General features: G+C 41.9%; 1 pseudogene; it reads right to left on the bottom strand.

Annotated features, from left to right (window-relative positions):
* Positions 1–733: 733 nt before the first annotated feature.
* On the bottom strand, positions 734–12,910 carry LOC138154313 (rab GDP dissociation inhibitor beta pseudogene; annotated as a pseudogene).
* Between the last annotated feature and the right edge of the window lie 4,103 nt (positions 12,911–17,013).

Genomic DNA, 17,013 nt, shown 5'->3' with positions numbered 1-17,013 from the left:
GTGTGTGTGTGTGTGTGTGTGTGTGTGTGTGTGTGTGTGTGTGTGTGCCGTCAACCCAGAACACAAGCTCCGGAAGCAATGTTATAGTGGAGAGGACGATGACCCTGAAGTCAGAGGAACTGGATTCAAATCCTGCCGCTGACACTTAGGGCCTGAGTAATTTTGTGCAACTCATTTAACTTTCCTGGGCCTTGGTTTCCTCACCTCTAAAATGAGGGGGTTGGACATGATAGTCTCTGAGGTAGGACCTTTCTAGCTTTAGCTCCATGATCCTATGACTATAGAATCTATCTTAAGCACTTTCTTACATCACCTAGTACTTTTGTTGTTGTTAAATACTTTTTTAGTTGTGTCACACACCTTGTGTGATAATGAATATTATGTGGTCTCTGGTATATATTTTCCTATACATGTTGTTATTGTTCAGTCATTTTAGTCATGTCCAACTCTTTCTGACCCCTTTTAGGGTTTTCTCAGCAAAGATACTGGAGTGGTTTGCCATTTCCTTCTCCAGCTCATTTTATAAATGAGGAAATGGAGGCAAACAGGGTGAAGTGACTTGCCCAGGGTCACACAGCTTATAAGTGTCTGGGGCTAGATTTTAACCCAGATCTTCCTGACTCCAGGCCTGGCACTCTATCTATTGTACCACCTAGCCTCCCTCACCTAGTACTTTCTGAAAGTTCAAATATTAAATGTCTGGCTCATACAAAGTTCTTCCTTCCAGAAGCAATTACAAATGAATAAAATGTAATTCCTTCTTAGGTTCTCTAGTTTCCACGGTGGTACTAATGGCGGCCATATCCACTGTGCAGCCACGTTGTGGGCAGAACATAGGCAGACATAGCTATCTGATTTCTGGTTGACCTTGCTCTGTGGAATGATGATCTGGCATGAATTGGCATCATTGGCATTAATTGGGTGGCTTAGGATACAGATAGCTGACCACCTGACCTACTCTTTTTTCCCTTTTTCTTTGACATAACTAGGGTCACAGATGAGCAGCTTGTAACAAGCAATCTCTCCTTCAGATTTTACACCAATCTGTTCTTGTCCATCTTTTACAATTTGATTTCTTCAATTGGCTTACTCAACATACAGGCACCTCTATAAACGACACTTAGCCTTGCAACCTTTGGGCAGCTCTCCAAGGCCGTAGAGTAGATAAAGATGTGGGCTCTTGCCATATCTTGCCAAAGAGTCACTATAAAGTTTAATCCTGTTGATGGTTTCATAACATGGTTGATCTAAAAAGTCATCAGTCCTGCAAAGGGCAAGGCCATGACCAGTGAAATTGATGACATCTTGGCCCAAATCAAACTTCTTGTACACATCTTGCATGGTAGTCTTCCTAGTATCGACACCCTCAAAAGGTCCAGATTCTTTCTTATCAAAGTGAGCACTGTGTGATATGAGAGTTTAGTACAGAAAGGAAGAGGGAGTATCCTATCCAGCTGTAACCACTTTGGGGCCTCTTCTGGGATATAGAAAGAACTTCAGAGGTCATCTCTCTAGTCTAATTCCTTTATTTTACAAAAGAGCAAATGACAGCAAGAGGGGTTAAGTGACTTGTCCACAGTCATCCAGATAGCCAAGTAAGGGAACCAGGGATTGAACCTGGGGCCTCCTGATCCCAATCTAGTTCACTTTCATAGGGCTTTGTACTAGAGTAGGAAACTACTTCAAACCAAGACTTCTGGAAGGTCGTCTATTTTCAGTTCAATATTGGTTGAGTGCTTTTGTGAGCAAAGCATTATTCTAGGTAATATGAATAATATATACACATGTAATATGTATACAAACACATATATAATACATATATGTACATATATATTATATAGGGCATTTCAAACCTTAGGGTAGCTTTAAGTTACTAAAAATGTAAAAAGAAGGAAATAAGCACGTATTAAGCACTTTCTTTGTGCCAAGAACTATGCTAAGGGCTACAGTAAGAATTTTTGGAACACACCAACCAACCACACATATTTGTGTGTGTATACACACATATGCATGCATACACATATACCAACATATATGTATACACATAGACATGTTATAAAGGGGGCCTCAAGTCATAGTGTAACTTTAAGCTACTAAAAGCTTAAAAAGAAGGAAATAAGCATTTATTATGTGCCAGGCACTGTGCCAAGGGCCTCACTAAGACTTTTGGGACACACACAATACATGTATATATACATATATGCATCTTTGTACATGCATGTATACACCTACATACTACATACACATATAACACAGACCCTGTCCACATGGAGGTTTTAGTCTTTCAGAGAGTTTAGACAAGGGCAAAAATAACTATAATCCACAAGAAAATATGACAAGTACCTTAAGGAAGATAAAAGGAAGATGCTTTAGGGATTTGGGCCTTTACATCTACCCTTCTGCTGACCCTTTTATTTGCTGTTCCATATGTGTTGTTAGAAGGTGAGCTAGGCAAGAGCGGGGAACACTTTACTAATCCCCAGGGCAGTGTGATGCAGTGGGTAGAGTGTTGGGTTTGAACGCTGCATCTGTCCATGACAATGACCCTGGGAATTTAACCTCTGGCTTGTCCCTTAATGAAGCTCAGGTGGAAGGTATATTCTTTACGAGCCACACGGGGGCAGGATGGTGCAGTGGATGGATTGCTGAACTTGGAGTCACAGAGATCCCCCCCACTCTGGTGCTTGCTACCATGTTCTCCTGATAATAAGACACTGTATTATTAATTTTTTTTGGACAGAAAAACACCAGAGGGCTTATTTTCAGGGGAGGGCTTATTTTAATGAACATTGACAGCAATTTTAATAAACAGGTAAATGTGAACAAAAAATGTACCTTTATTCAATAAGCAAATCACTGGGGAAGAACAGGATGACCGCTCACTGCTGCAGCTCTGATTGGATGCAGCTCGGAGCGCAGAGTGCGTTTCACCGGGGGGAGGAGGGGGATGGTGCATACATAGGGTACCGTAATGTAGCGTGTAGCACAGGGGATCACCTTCACTACAGTAGCAATCTCAATAGGGCTTATTTTCAGGGGAGGGCTTATTTTAGAGGAATCTTACACAGTAAGGGGAGGGCTTATTTTCGGGATAGGTCTTATTTTCGGGGAAACACGGTAGCTGTATGACCTGGCCAAGCCCCTTAACCCACCTTACAGGGTTGCATCATTAGCTAGGGGCCTTCTGAGTGACGATGTTCCCTTCAGCTAAGGCAGAGTGGTCCGTACTCTACCTGGATAGTCTTGGAAAGTTGCCTGAGGGCATAAAGAGGTTTAGTGACTGGCCCAAAGTGGCACAGAGAGGGTGCATTAGAGTCAGTGCCTGATCCCTGTCTCTGATTCAGGATAGTTTATCTACCGTGCCTCGCTGGCTCTCAGGGGTGTTGAGAAGGAAAAAATAGAGATGATGTATGTCAAGCACTCTGTATGATCAGTCATTATTATTATAACTTCACTCCCAGTTCCATGATGCGAACTGTCCTCCCCCAGACCTGGCCAGCCATCTTCTGAATGCTATTGCTTAGTTTAGCAAATGGTTGGTTAATCACCAGGGGAAAACAAGAAAGGAGAATAGTTCCCTTCAGTCTAACTCCACTATTAGAAAATCTGTTGAATCAGTTGGTGAGGGATGCTCTCTTCCAGGAGAGACAGCCTGGCCAAGTAGAAGTTATCTCAGGACCTTGAGTCAGGAGAGAGCTGGGTTTGAATTCTGCCCCTCATATGTGGCCGTGTGACCTTAGGCTTAACTTCTCTGAGACCCCATTTCCTCTTCTGTACAAATGGGGACAACCCCCTTCATGAGGTGGTTGGTGTTCTCCATGAGTCCAAAGAAAGCAAGGATAGCCCTCTCCACCCCTGCAGCAGACTGGTCGAAGCTTCTATGGTGAACAGATGGGAGAATCTGGCCAGTAGTCCCACTGAATGGGCAGCAATCATCTGAATTATTGGAGGCAGCATCCAATCTGATAACATCATAGATACATTGGAGTATTTCACTTGATTCTCACAGGGTGCTATGGTGGAGGGAAATAAGCATTTATTAAGCCCTTACTATATTCTTTACAAATATTATCTCAGTTGATCTTCACAACAATCCTGTGAGGTAGCTACTGTGGTTAGCTCCATTTTACAGTTGAAGAAACTGAGGCAGAGTGAAATGAAATAACTTGTCCAGGGTCTCACAGTTGCTAAGTATCTGAGTCCAGATTTAAACTCCGGTCTTTCTGACTCCAGGCCCAGTGCTTTGTGCATTGGGTCACTCAGCATCCCCCTTTTCAAGGGGAGTAAACAGGTATCTTTCATCACCCCTTTGTGTGCACATAAAGCTCTAGAGAAATGCCAGCTATTATTGTCATGCATCTTTCTGCATCTATCTTCACAATTTCTGTCCATCCAACTAGTTCTCTCCACTTACATATGTAGTACCTTAGTCCAGACCCTCATCACCATCTCTCCCCTGGGTGATTACAACAGCTTCCTAACTGGCCTCTATCTCATCTCTCTTCCCCACTCTTTCCTACCTTGTCACTGAAATAATTTTCCTTGAGCACAGTTCTGACCATGTAACTCTCTTACTCAAGTAACTTCAATGGTTCCCTATTACCTTTCGAAGAAAATAAAAGCTTTATTCAACTTCTAAAGCTATACAACCTGATTTCAACATCTTTCTGTCCTCACGGGCATTACTCTCCCTTGGACAACCTGTGATTCAGCCCAACTGATTTTCCATTCCTCAATCCTTAGCAGACATCTCCTGCCTTGATTCCAGCCCCCATGCTTGGAATGCACTATCTCTTTATTGCTATCTTATAACAGCTCTTTCTTTTTTAAAGATACATCTAAACACCATAGCCAAGATCTTCTGTATGAAGATTTTCCTGATTACTCATCCTCCCTGCCAATTGCCAGTATCCTCCCTCCTAATTGGTTTAATTTCTAATTACTTCGTGTGTAGGTATATCAATGTTATGCTGTACACATGTATATACACATGTACATATACAAAGATACATACATGTATGTGTACACATGTATTTCTTTTTTTTTCTTTTTTGGAAGGGGGAAGGTAGGGCAATTGGGGTTAAGTGACTTGCCCAAGGTCACACGGCTAGTTTTTGTCTTAAGTGTCTGAGGCCGAATTTGAACTCAGGTTCTCCTCACTCCAGGGCCAGTGCTGTATTCACTGCACCACCTAGCCACCCCTATACATACATACATACATACATACATACATACATACATACATATATACATACATACATATGTATATTTCTTGTCTCTTCTATTCAACTTTGTGAGAGGGGATTGTTTTATTTTTTTTGCTTGTATCCCCAGTGACTAGCAATGTGCCTGGCATATAATAGGTGATTAACATATACTTGTTGAATTATTGCTTTAACGAGAGATTATACCTTCTTATAGACTGACAGTTATTTACATGATAAGCTCTCAGACTAACCCTGGGTTTGCCTTCTATGCGAAGATGTTTAGATTGATTTTGTTAATAGGAGACATAAATAAATGACTGTCAATCCTTAGTTTTAGGAGGAAGGAACTGGGCATGGATAAGCTTTAAAAGGAAAATTCAGGGAGAACACAGTAACAGCCTTCAAACATTTGAAGGGGTGTTCTGTGGAGGAGGTCTAGACTCATTCCATTCGGCACTGGAAGGCAGAAACAGGAGCTACTCTATACAGCTAAGTTTTTATTTCATTTTAAATTGAACACAGTATTTCCAACACTGTCCTGCTTGCCTGCATCCCCTTCTCAACTTCCTTCTGCTCTTTTGTTTATTGTTAAAAATGATCATTAGATCTAACCATTTTGGAGAACAATCTGGAACTGTGCCAAAAAGGGTATCAAACTGTGCCATATCCTTTGATCCAGCAATACCACTACTAGGTCTGTATCCCAAAGAGATCAAAGAAAAGGGAAAAGGACACATATGTACAAACATATTTATAGCAGCTCTTTTTGTGGTGGCTGAGAATTGGAAACTGAGGGGATGCCCATCAGTTGGGGAATGGCTGAACAAGTTATGGTATATGAAAGTAATGGAATACTATTGTTCTATAAGAAAAGATGAGCAGGTAGATTTCACAAAAACCTGGGAAGATTTATATGAATTGATGCAACACGAATTAAGTATAACTAGAAGAACATTATACACACTAACAACAATATTATATGATGAAGAATTGTGACTGACTTAGCTATTCTCAGAAATACACTGATCTAAGACAATCCCAAAGGACTCATGATAAAACATGCCATCTGCCTCCAGAGAATGAACTGATATTGTATGAATACAGACTGAAGCTTGCTGAATGAAACTCTTTCATGTTTTGTTTAAATCTTGTACAAAATGACGAATATGGAAAGTTGTACATGAGTGAACATGTATAACCTATATTGTATCACTTACTGTCTTGGGGTAGGGGAGGGGGGAGAAGGGAGAGATAGAATTTGGAACTCAAAACTTAAAAAAAAATCCATATGTTAAAATTATTTTATCATGTAATTGGGGAAAATGCAATATTATTAAAATAATTACGATAGAAAAAATTTATTAACGATCTTTTATTTCTTTTCTTCCTATTTTAAGATATTACTACTACCACTCTCTTCCCATTTCCTCCTTGCCTTGAAAAAAACTCTCCCTCATAACAAATAAGAATATTCAAACTGCATCTGAAAATCCGTGTCTCATTTTTCACCTTTAACATTCCATTGTCTCTCTGATAAAGAGGTGGGAATCATGCTTCGTCATTAGTATTTGGCAATTGTGATTGGTCATTGTGCAATTCATAGGTGTTAAGTCTTTCACAGTTGTTGTGGTCACTATAGAAATTCTCTTTCCAGTTTTGCTCACTTCACTTAGAACCAGTTTGTACAAATCCTCCCAGGTTCCACTGAATCCATTTGTTTGATCCTTTCCTAAACTCCTGTTGTCCTGATCTATATCTGGCCACTAGACCCAGACAGCTCCGGTGGAGAGAGTGAAGCTGGCAACTTTGTACAGCCCTCCCTCACTTAAATCCAATTTACTTGCAAGTCATGGCATCACCTTCCTGATGTCGTGGTCCTCTTTAAGAACGAAAGATAAACAGCAACAACAAGAAAGTACAATAATATTCCATTACATTCACATAATTAGATTTGTTCAACCATTTTCCAATAGATGGGCACTTTTTGATCATAGCTCCAAATTGCTCTCCAGAATGTTTGGACCACTTTACAGCTCCATTAATAGACAGTTGGATGTGGTGCTGCCTGCCCCTTAATCCCTGCTGTTGGGGAAGCTGGTAGATCATGTTAGTAACAGGAGTTCTGACATAAAGGTCAAAAAGTGCCCATCGATTGAATTTTATATGCTTGTTGGGAGCTTGGATTTCTTTTGAGTACAGCCTGTTCATATTTGGCTACTGGGAAATAATTTCATCTTTCTATCTGTGGCACCCAGAATGTGCCAAGTATAGTAGAATATAAACTATAATTGACTATAAGCTGCTTGAAGGTGTGGATGGTTTTTCGTTTTGTCTTTGAATCCCAAGGGATTGGCACAGCACATGGAATGCAGTAGGTCCTTCATGAGAGCTTGTTGAATTGATAGATAAATCCAGGGGGATGCTTTAAGCAACTTCTTTTGTTCAACTGATTCAGACATGTCTGATTCTCTGTGACCCCATGTGGTCATGGGGAGATACTGGAGTAGTTGGCCATTTCCTTCTCCAGCTCATTTGACAGGTGAGGAAACTGAGGCAAACAGGGCAAGGTGAGGTGACTTGCCCAGGGTCTCCCTGACTCTAGGCACAGCACTTTTTACACCATAGCGCCCCCTAGTTGTTCCAAGCCGGTTCCTCCTTTAGAGTCATTGCTCAGTTTTTAGTATGTGCATTTATACCTCAGAAATCATCCACTGCAACAACTCAAGGCTTGATTTATCATTTTGTTGATGGTCAAGACCATGGGTGGGGAACCTACGGCCTTGAGGCCATATGTGTCCCTTTAGGCCCTCAAGTGCAGCCCTTTGACTGAATCCAAACTTCATAGAACAAATCCTCTTAATAAAAGGATTTTTTCTGTGAAACATAGACTCAGTCAAAAGACCTAGAAAGCCACATGTGACCTTGAGGCTGAAGGATCCCCATCCCCAGTCTAGATTTAAGAAAGTGATGGGGAAAATAAAAAAAAAAGATTAAATAGACTCTGAAGAGCTGGATGTTAAACATTTATCAGTATACCCCCAGATAAATCCAACCATTCCCAAAGGGGTCAGTTTAGTATAATAGATAAATCCTAGTTTGGGAGCCAGAAGATTTGAATTTAGATTCGGGTTCTGCTGCCTCCTACCTGTGGGAACCAGGGCAAGACTCTCTCTGGGCCTTTAGCTTTTCATCTGTCAAGGGAATGGGTTAGACCAGATGATCTCTGAGGTCCCTCCTAGGTCTAAATCCTATGAATCTCAATGGTAGCTACCTATCCACTTTATTTGTTGACTTCACTAATGAGACAAGTCAATAGCCAAGGCAAAGCAGAGGACTGGAATTCTCTCTCATTGGAAGAAGTTACTTCCTACAGAGCCATCTCTATGCCAATGATTCTTATCACCCTTCCCTCTTGCATCACCAATTGAACATTGCCAAGTGGATGTTCTGGAAACGTTTCAAACTCAACAGGTCTCAAACAGAACTGATTTTCCCCAAACTCTTCCTTCTTCCATATTTTCTGATCTTTGCTGAAGGCACCATCATCCTTCAGTGTCTCAGGTTCATAATCTTGATGTTACCCTAGACTTCTCAGTCTCCCTTACCCACAGGTCCATCCATTCGCCAAATAGTGCTACCTCTACACCTGTTATTTGTTCTTCATTTTTGAAGAGCACTAATGGTCTCGTGGGATGATGTCTTGACTCATATGTGAATCAGAGTTAAGTGAGGCAGGACTGCATGAAGTAGTCAGCCTCGATCTCTCTCCTAGAGTCATGGACGTCCAATGGCAAGACAAAAGTCAGGATAAGTGGCAGTGGCCCAGGATGGAGTGGATGACCTAGGTGCCTTTGGTGCTTTACCAAACTCTAAGTACTCTGTTCCGCAGCATCTGTTTCAGCCGCCATCATGGCCATTGGAGCAAACAGTTCTCATGCTGTCATTCCACCAGGGAAAGTCTTCACATACTTGGGGTAGACATCCCCCTAACTCACCAACAGGCTGAAGGCTTGTAGGTTACCCTCAATCTGATTTAGCCTGTCTACCAAGATGGTTTTACTGAGGTGTGGCCTATAGCTTCTTGGAGCCACAGGTGAGTTCAAGTGGGCATCAAAGGTGAACAAGCAGGCCTGAAAAGCGCACCAAAGCTGCTAGTCCTCCTGAACACTCTATACATCCCAGCTTCTACTCCTATAATACCTCTAGCACAGGCACCTTCTCTCTGCTCACATGGCCCCTATCTCAGTTCCGTCCCTCATCACTTCTCACCTTGATTATTTCAATGGCCTCCTAATCGGTCTCTCTTCCTCATGTCTTTTCACATTTTAGTCTATCCTCTACACTTTTGCTAGTTGATTTTACTTAAATACAGATCTAACCCTATCAATCCCTCACTCACTGTACTCCAATTTCTCTCTATTATTTCTCTATTATTTATATAAAATATAAAATCCTTTGCTTAACTTTACAACCTCATTTGAACCTCACATTGCTTGGGCATTATTCCCCCTCCTGCTCTGTGCCAGTTATCTAGCCAACCTGGCCTTCTATCGGTCCTTCCCACAAAACACTCATTTCCTATCTCCATGCTTTTGCACTGAATGTACCTCATGCCTCCACTGCCCTCCTTCCTTGCCTCATAGTGGCTCTCTATTCCTTCAAGATGCAGCCTAAACACCACTTTCTGCATGAAGCCTTTCCTGATCCCCCCCAGTTTCTAATGTACTCCCTCCCAAGCTATCCTGTATTTTAACTTCCTTGTATTTGTTTTTATATCACTGGGGCCAGCTAGCTGGTGTGGTGGATAGAGAGAGCATGGTGTCTGAAGTCAAGAAGATCCAAGTTCAAATTCAGTCAAAGACACTTAGCTGCGTGACCCTGTTTGCCTCAGTTTCCTCATCTGTAAAATGAGTTGGAGAAGGAAATAGCAAACTACTCTGGTATCTTTTCCCAAAAAAGCCCAAATGTAACAAAGAGTCAGATATGAATGAAAACATTATTTCATTGGCTCATTGATGTAGAACTGAAAGGAACCTTCTAAACCACAGAGCCCAGCCCCCTAATTTTAGATATGAGGAAACGGAGGCACAGAGAGTTTAAGTGACTTGCCCAAGGTCACATCTAGTTTGTGTCTGAGGCAGGATTTGAACCCAGGTCTTCTTGACTTTCACTCTATCAACACTATCCTGACTCATCTTCATATTTATTCTGTATGTATGTGTCTCCTGTTAGAATGTGAGCTTCTGGAGAATAGTGATTGTTTCACGCATTGTATTTGTTGCCCTAGCAGTTAGCACAAAGACTAGCATGTATGTCTAATAAATGTTTGTTGATTGATTTTCATGCCTTTTTGTGGCATAGACGGGATCCTGGCTTCCTGAAGAATACTCCCTTTAGGGGGTCCTAAGGGATCTGAGTACATGCCTAGGGATGAGCTGTGCATCAGTCCTCTGAGGACCTGGACAATGCCACCAGGTGATATGTTTTGCAACCATTGACACTTAAGAAAACAGGCATGGAGAGATTACTAGCTGTGAATCTTAATTTAGCAAATCCAATAATCATAATATATTATGTACTTTACTGGATTCAGATGTGTACTAGGCAATATGAAATATGCAGAGTTTAGGTTGACCTCCTAGATAGTGAGAACTTTCTACAGATATAATGTGTCATGATGCCAGTATTCAAACAGAGGTTGGATGGCCATTTGGGGGGATGATAGGGTGGAGATGATTGATCAAGAGCTGCCTTCTGTGCTCACTTCAAACTCTTAAATTTTGTGAAGTGACAAAAAAAGTATGACAAAAGAAAATCCCCCTAGAAGAACTCAGAGTTAAATAGTCAAATGACCAGAGGTATGATGGTAAATGTTTAACAACCAGCTTTCCAACAATCACAGCACAGTTTTAAATTTGAGCCTTATTATATTAACATTTTCTCCATCACTTCCTTAAGTTTAGACAATGAATAAAACAATAAATCAAACTATTATTTGTAGCATTTGTGAATTTCTGAGGTGTAAATGTTCATATATATATAGGGAAATTGGGGTTAACTGACTTGCCCAAGGTCACACGGCTAGTTTTTGTGTGTGTGTGTGTGTGTGTGTGTGTGTGTGTGTGTGTGTGTGTGAAGTGTCTGAGGCTGGGTTTGAATTCAGGTCCTCCTGACTCCAGGGCCAATGCTCTATTCACTGTGCCACCTAGCTGCCTCTGTAAATGTTCATATTAAGGATTGAATAACTGGCTCTCAGGAGTCCCCGTAATTAACTGGTCCTTGGCATAACTCTGGATATGTCACAGAAACAGATAAAGCTGATACATGAGTTCACATGGTAGCTGCTTTCGAGTGGCTAGACTAAAGTGAGGAGGGGTGAACGGGTCAGTTATTACTGATCTTAGGGAGGCACTGAAAGAAGTTGAATGACTATAGTCTCTCATGTTTTGGGTAATGTTCTCCTAGAATAGACATATAGCGGCACTTGTTTTTCAGTGCTGGGATTGGAAAAAGGACTTTTATCATATAGACTGTTCTATAAATAATTTATTTCCAGAACTGTTCAGTTAGGGGAGTGTGATTTGATCTGCAGCATGGACAGTACAATGTGGTGGATAGAAGAGTGGCCTTGGTGTTGGGAAGACCATGGCCTTCCTCTGCTCAAGAGTCCTCCAAGGCTCCCTATGTCTTTTAGGATAAAATGTCAATCCCTCAGTTTGGCACATGGAGCCCTTCCAAATCTGATTCCAGACTTAGTTCCTATTCATCCCCTTCATACTTCTATATTCCAGGAAACTTGGCATTTCCCAACTTGGTCATCTGTCTGCCATCTTTGTGCTTTTGCACAGGCTAGCTCCCATGCCTAGAATACTCTCCCTTCTTCCTTTGGCTTTCCTTAATCTCCAGCTCCCTCCTAAAGTGGACAGAACACTGGGTCTTGAGTCAGGCGTAACAACAACAACCTTTTATATAGCACCTACTATGTACCAGGCCCTTTACCAAGTGAATATGATCTCACTTCATCCTCCTCACAACTCTGAGAGGTAGGTGTTATTATTTTGCAGATAAGGAAACTGAGGCAAAAATTAAGTGACTTGCCCAGGGTCACACAGCTAGTATTTTAAATTCAGATCTTCCTGACTTTATCCAATGCACCACTTAGTTGCCCCTTTGAACTTAGAGAAAGATGTAAGTTCAAAACTAGCCTCAGACACTTATTAACCGTGTGACTCTGGGCAACTCATTTAACCTCAGTTTGCCCCAGTTTCCTCTGTGAAATGGGGGTAACAATAATATCTACCTCCCAGGGTTGTGGTGAGGATTAAATGAGATAATATTTGTAAATCACTTAGCTCAATCCCCTCATACAGTAGGTGCTTAATAAATGCTTATTCTCTTCCATTCTCCCTTTTCCCTATTCCCTTCAGTTGTTAGTGTTTATTCCCCTCACTTAAATTCATTTATGTTTTGGTTTTGTATTTATTTATTTTGTGTTTAATTTCTGTATTTATTTATATATTGTATTTATGTTTCAATGTTTCTCTCCCTTTCCTCGGCCTGGATTTGAACCCAGGTCATCCTGGCTCCTGACCCAGTGCTCTAACCATTGTGATTCTTCTTGCTGCTTAGGGGTACATAGTATGTATTTAATACCACTTGTTGGTTATGCCTGGGTTCCATACTTACCTCCACACTGCTGACATCATAGGTCCTTGATATGTTGATGCATATTCAAACTGGTAGACTAAAAACCTATACTATGGTAGGATTCTTTCCCTCTGTGGAGGGGAACCAGGCTTTCCATTAAGCATCCTCCTCAAGAAGAATGATTTATAAAGACTGGCAATCACCCACTCCCTTAAAGAGTAGGCATGTGAGAAACTGGGTAGCTTTTTTCCTTTTAAATCTTAGCACAATGACTGGACGAGATGGATGAAAAACCCCATGCTAAATAGTAGCTACAAAGGAGAAATGAGGAATCAGAGCAGGGGTAATGTATCTGGCACAGAGAAATATTAACCACAAAAGAATAATACGGAATGGAGTCAATTACAAGGAATAATCCCCAAAGCATGAAAAAATGAGAGATTCCAGTTGGAATGCCATCGTTTTCATATGGGGCACAAAGGAAGGACGGCTGAGCTGAGGGGAGAAAGTCACTGTAATTACTCTTATTTCCATGGTGGCTTTCATCCAGAAATCTTCAACCTGGGTAAGACAGCTGGGTATTGGCCCCAATGGGGCAAGGCTCTGACCCTGTATGTTCAGTTGCTTATGGCCTCACTGAGAATTCACAATCCAAGCTGTCAAACTCAAATGGGGGAGACACAGGAAGAATAATCCAGCTCCTCTAATACATCTCCTCTACAAAGGTCTAGGAGATGCACCAAACCAAGTGCTAGTTAGACAATCCAAGAAAAAAAAAAAACCCATAATGAGTGATTTTTCCCGGTCATCTCAGCGTAGGGAAACAGACAAAATCGTCTGTGGATACTGGGGACAGGGTCTGGCCAGGGGGAGCTCTTTGTAGAGTATTCTAGCACCCAGGGATTGAAAAAGGCCCAAATCTGTGCCCAAGGGCAAGAAGAGGACCCATACCCATACCAGGGCACCTCAGTCTCATGTAGAATGCAGGAACAGGTGCCACCTGGCTTTTCGGTTACTCACTACCTATTTTCGGATCACAGATGCAGAGCAGATGGAGGAGAGGACCTTCACCTGGAGGTGGGTTGGCATTCTAGGGTAGGGAACCATGTCATGCCCTAGGACTGGTTACTGAGCAGGGAACAAGTTCAGAAGTGAGCATCAGCTTTGTGGGGCGCTGGTCACCGTAGGAAAGGTGCATGATCTTGGTGCTAGCCTCCAGTCCAGTCTGAAGCCTGCAGTGGCAGGGATCCCATACTAATGATGAGCCCAAAGTTTTATTGTTCTGAATCTATAGAGCTTCCCAGGTGGCTGATAGAAGCTGAGTCTGGTGGCAGTCTATTGAAACTTCCAACTAGGGCCAGACCCACAGGAGTGCTGCTCAGATCCAAACCTGGGCTTGGAAGTGATTGAGCTCAGACCAGCCGGGCAGTGAGCAGTTTTAGTCCTGTATCATACCACTCTGGGAATTCCCATCTCCTGGGCTGTGGTCTCTAAGATTCCTTTTCAACTCTGTGATGCTTTGATTCTCTGAACTCTAGCCAATGATTGATAAAGTGTTCCCAAGGATAGGACCTTCCAGGTCTGGTTTATGAATTGAGGATACTCAGAAAATTAAGAGATTGGATTCAGTGATCTTTAGGGTCCTTTCAAAATCTAACAGCTGTGATCACTCAGATATGCAAGCTGATCTATTATGTCATACACTTTCACATTCCTTCCACAGGTACAGATTGCGACCCATTTGTATCTGCCCATCCTGTGGGATTCTTGTCCGTTTCCTCCCATGAATCATTATAGGGGTCCATTTTTTGGGTCGGAGGCCTCCTTCATTTTTTCCTGAAATATCAGGAGACATTTCATCCTTGACATATGATCAATCCATTTTTTTTTTCCTTTTCATCCAAATCTTCCTATCTTCTTAAGATCCTTATTGCTATGGAGGACACCAAGATCCTCCCAATCTCTCAATATAGATGTTATCTCTGACTCTTTATTCTTTCTCACTCCACATACCCAATCTTTTGCCAAGTTCTGTTGTTTTAGCCTTCATAACATTGCTTGTATATGTTCCTATTCTCCTTGGACATTGCCACCACCCTGGTGCAGACCCTCCTCACCTCTCTGACTCATGCAATAACCTGTGGTTGATCTATCTGCTCCCAGTCTCCCCGCTCTTGCCCCATCCAATCCTACCTCCACTCAACTATCAAAGAGTCATCCTTCTTATTCAATAACTCCAGTGGCTCCCTGTTGATTCCAGAACCAAATATAAGATCCCTGTTTGGCTTTTAAAACCCTTCAAAGCCTGGCCCTCTTCGACCTTTCCAGTCTTCTTCCCCTCCACCATCCAGCCACTCTGGACTCCTTGCTGTACCTTCCTCACGATGTTCATCTCCTGACTCCATGACTTAACTCTGGTTGTCTCCTATGCTTGGAACGTTCTTCCTCCTCTTCTCTGTCCCCTGGCATCCCTGTCCTCTGTAAAGCCCCAGCACCTTCTACAAGAATCTCTCCTAATTCCCCTTAATGCTCGGGCCTGCCCGCCATCCATTAGCCCCAATTTATCCTGTATGCAGCTTACTTGCAGGTAATTGTCTGCATTTCACCCTTCCCATTAGAATGTGGTCTCATCGATGGACTGTTTTTTTGCCATTCTGTGTATCCCCAGGATTTAGCACAGTGCCAGACACAAAGAAATGCTTGATAAACGATTGTTGACTTGACATCTTTCTACCATGCATTTCTCTGATGAAATCCTTTCTTTTACTTGTCTTCTTCGAAGTTTTGCAATGAAGGGAGGGGTTTCAGAGAAGCCTGGTAAGGTTTGTTCGGACTCTACCACAGAGGGAAATGAGCAAAACCGGAGAACAATGAACATAATAATAACATTGTAGTGATCAATGACTTCAAAAGACTTAAGAGTTATGATCAAAGCAGAGATTAGCCATGATTCTAGAGGACCAGTGAAGAATTCCACTACCTTTTGTTGTTGTTGAGTGATGTCTGACTCTTTGTGAACCCCGTTTGGAGATTTCTTGGCAGAGATACTGGAGTGGTTTGCCTTTTCCTCCTCCAGATCATTTTACAGATGAGGAAACTGAGGCAAAAGAGGTTAAGTGACCTGTCCAAAGTCACACAGCTAATGAATATCTGAAGCTGGATTTGAACTCAAGTCTTTCTCACTCAAGGCCCAGAGCTCTATCCATTAAACCACCAATCTGTCAGTTGTCCATATAAGTGATGGACTCATGATGCACAAGGAAGCATCCATTTGGGGATAAGACTACTATGGGAATTTGTTTTGCTTAACTATCCATATTTGTTATGGAGGTTTTCTTTTTCTTTTTTCAATTTACTAGGGGTGGGATGGTTATATGTTGTAAATTTCTCCTACCTACCACATGCCTTGTCATTGCTCTTGGTGTAATATTCATTTTGGGGTCTTCTAGACAAGAGATTGAGGTATTTTATGTCTTACCACCATATTTAAGACCAACTCCCATTTCTCTGCTCTTTTAAAATTTACGACACATCTTCCCCACAACAACTCTGTGGAGTACTATACCCACTTTGTGGATGGAGAAACTGATACTCAGTGAAATTCCCTGACTTGTACTTGTCATACAACCAGGATGTCTCAGAGCCAGGATTCATTCTCAGACGCCTTGACTCTGGGTCCCTGGTTATTTACCCTGCACAAGTCTGCACCTTAATAATACACTTCCAAAGTTCAATTCAATAAACATTTATTAAACACCTACTATGCACCAGCATGCTATGAAGTGCTATAAATAAGAAAAAAAAAGACCCTACCCTCAAGGTACTTGCAATCTAATGGGAGAAGACAAGACACAAAAAGAAACTGAAGGGGAGAGGGCCATCAGAGGGTTCCTAATGGCAGGGCATGTTCTTCTGTGGAGCTGAAACCAAGCAGAGTGGCTTGATTTACCTGGAAAGTTCTGAACCTACTATAAAGCAAGGCTTTGGGCCAAGTTCATTGCTTCACCTTCTATCCTTCACATGAGGCAGGTGAGACCACAGAATTAAGTCCAGAAGGTGTTGAGTAGCAGAAACTGATTAAATCAGCATAGTGAGGAGATTTCAGGTGATCAGTTTAAGGATTACAAAATGCTTTCCTCACACCAACTCTGTGGTCCTA

The sequence above is a fragment of the Petaurus breviceps genome, unplaced genomic scaffold (assembly GCF_028583685.1).
Source record: "Petaurus breviceps papuanus isolate PSGF00001 unplaced genomic scaffold, PetGlider_PUasm1.0 91041, whole genome shotgun sequence".
Classification (NCBI taxonomy): Eukaryota; Metazoa; Chordata; class Mammalia; order Diprotodontia; family Petauridae; genus Petaurus; species Petaurus breviceps.
This window is presented reverse-complemented; position numbering and strand designations above follow the sequence as displayed.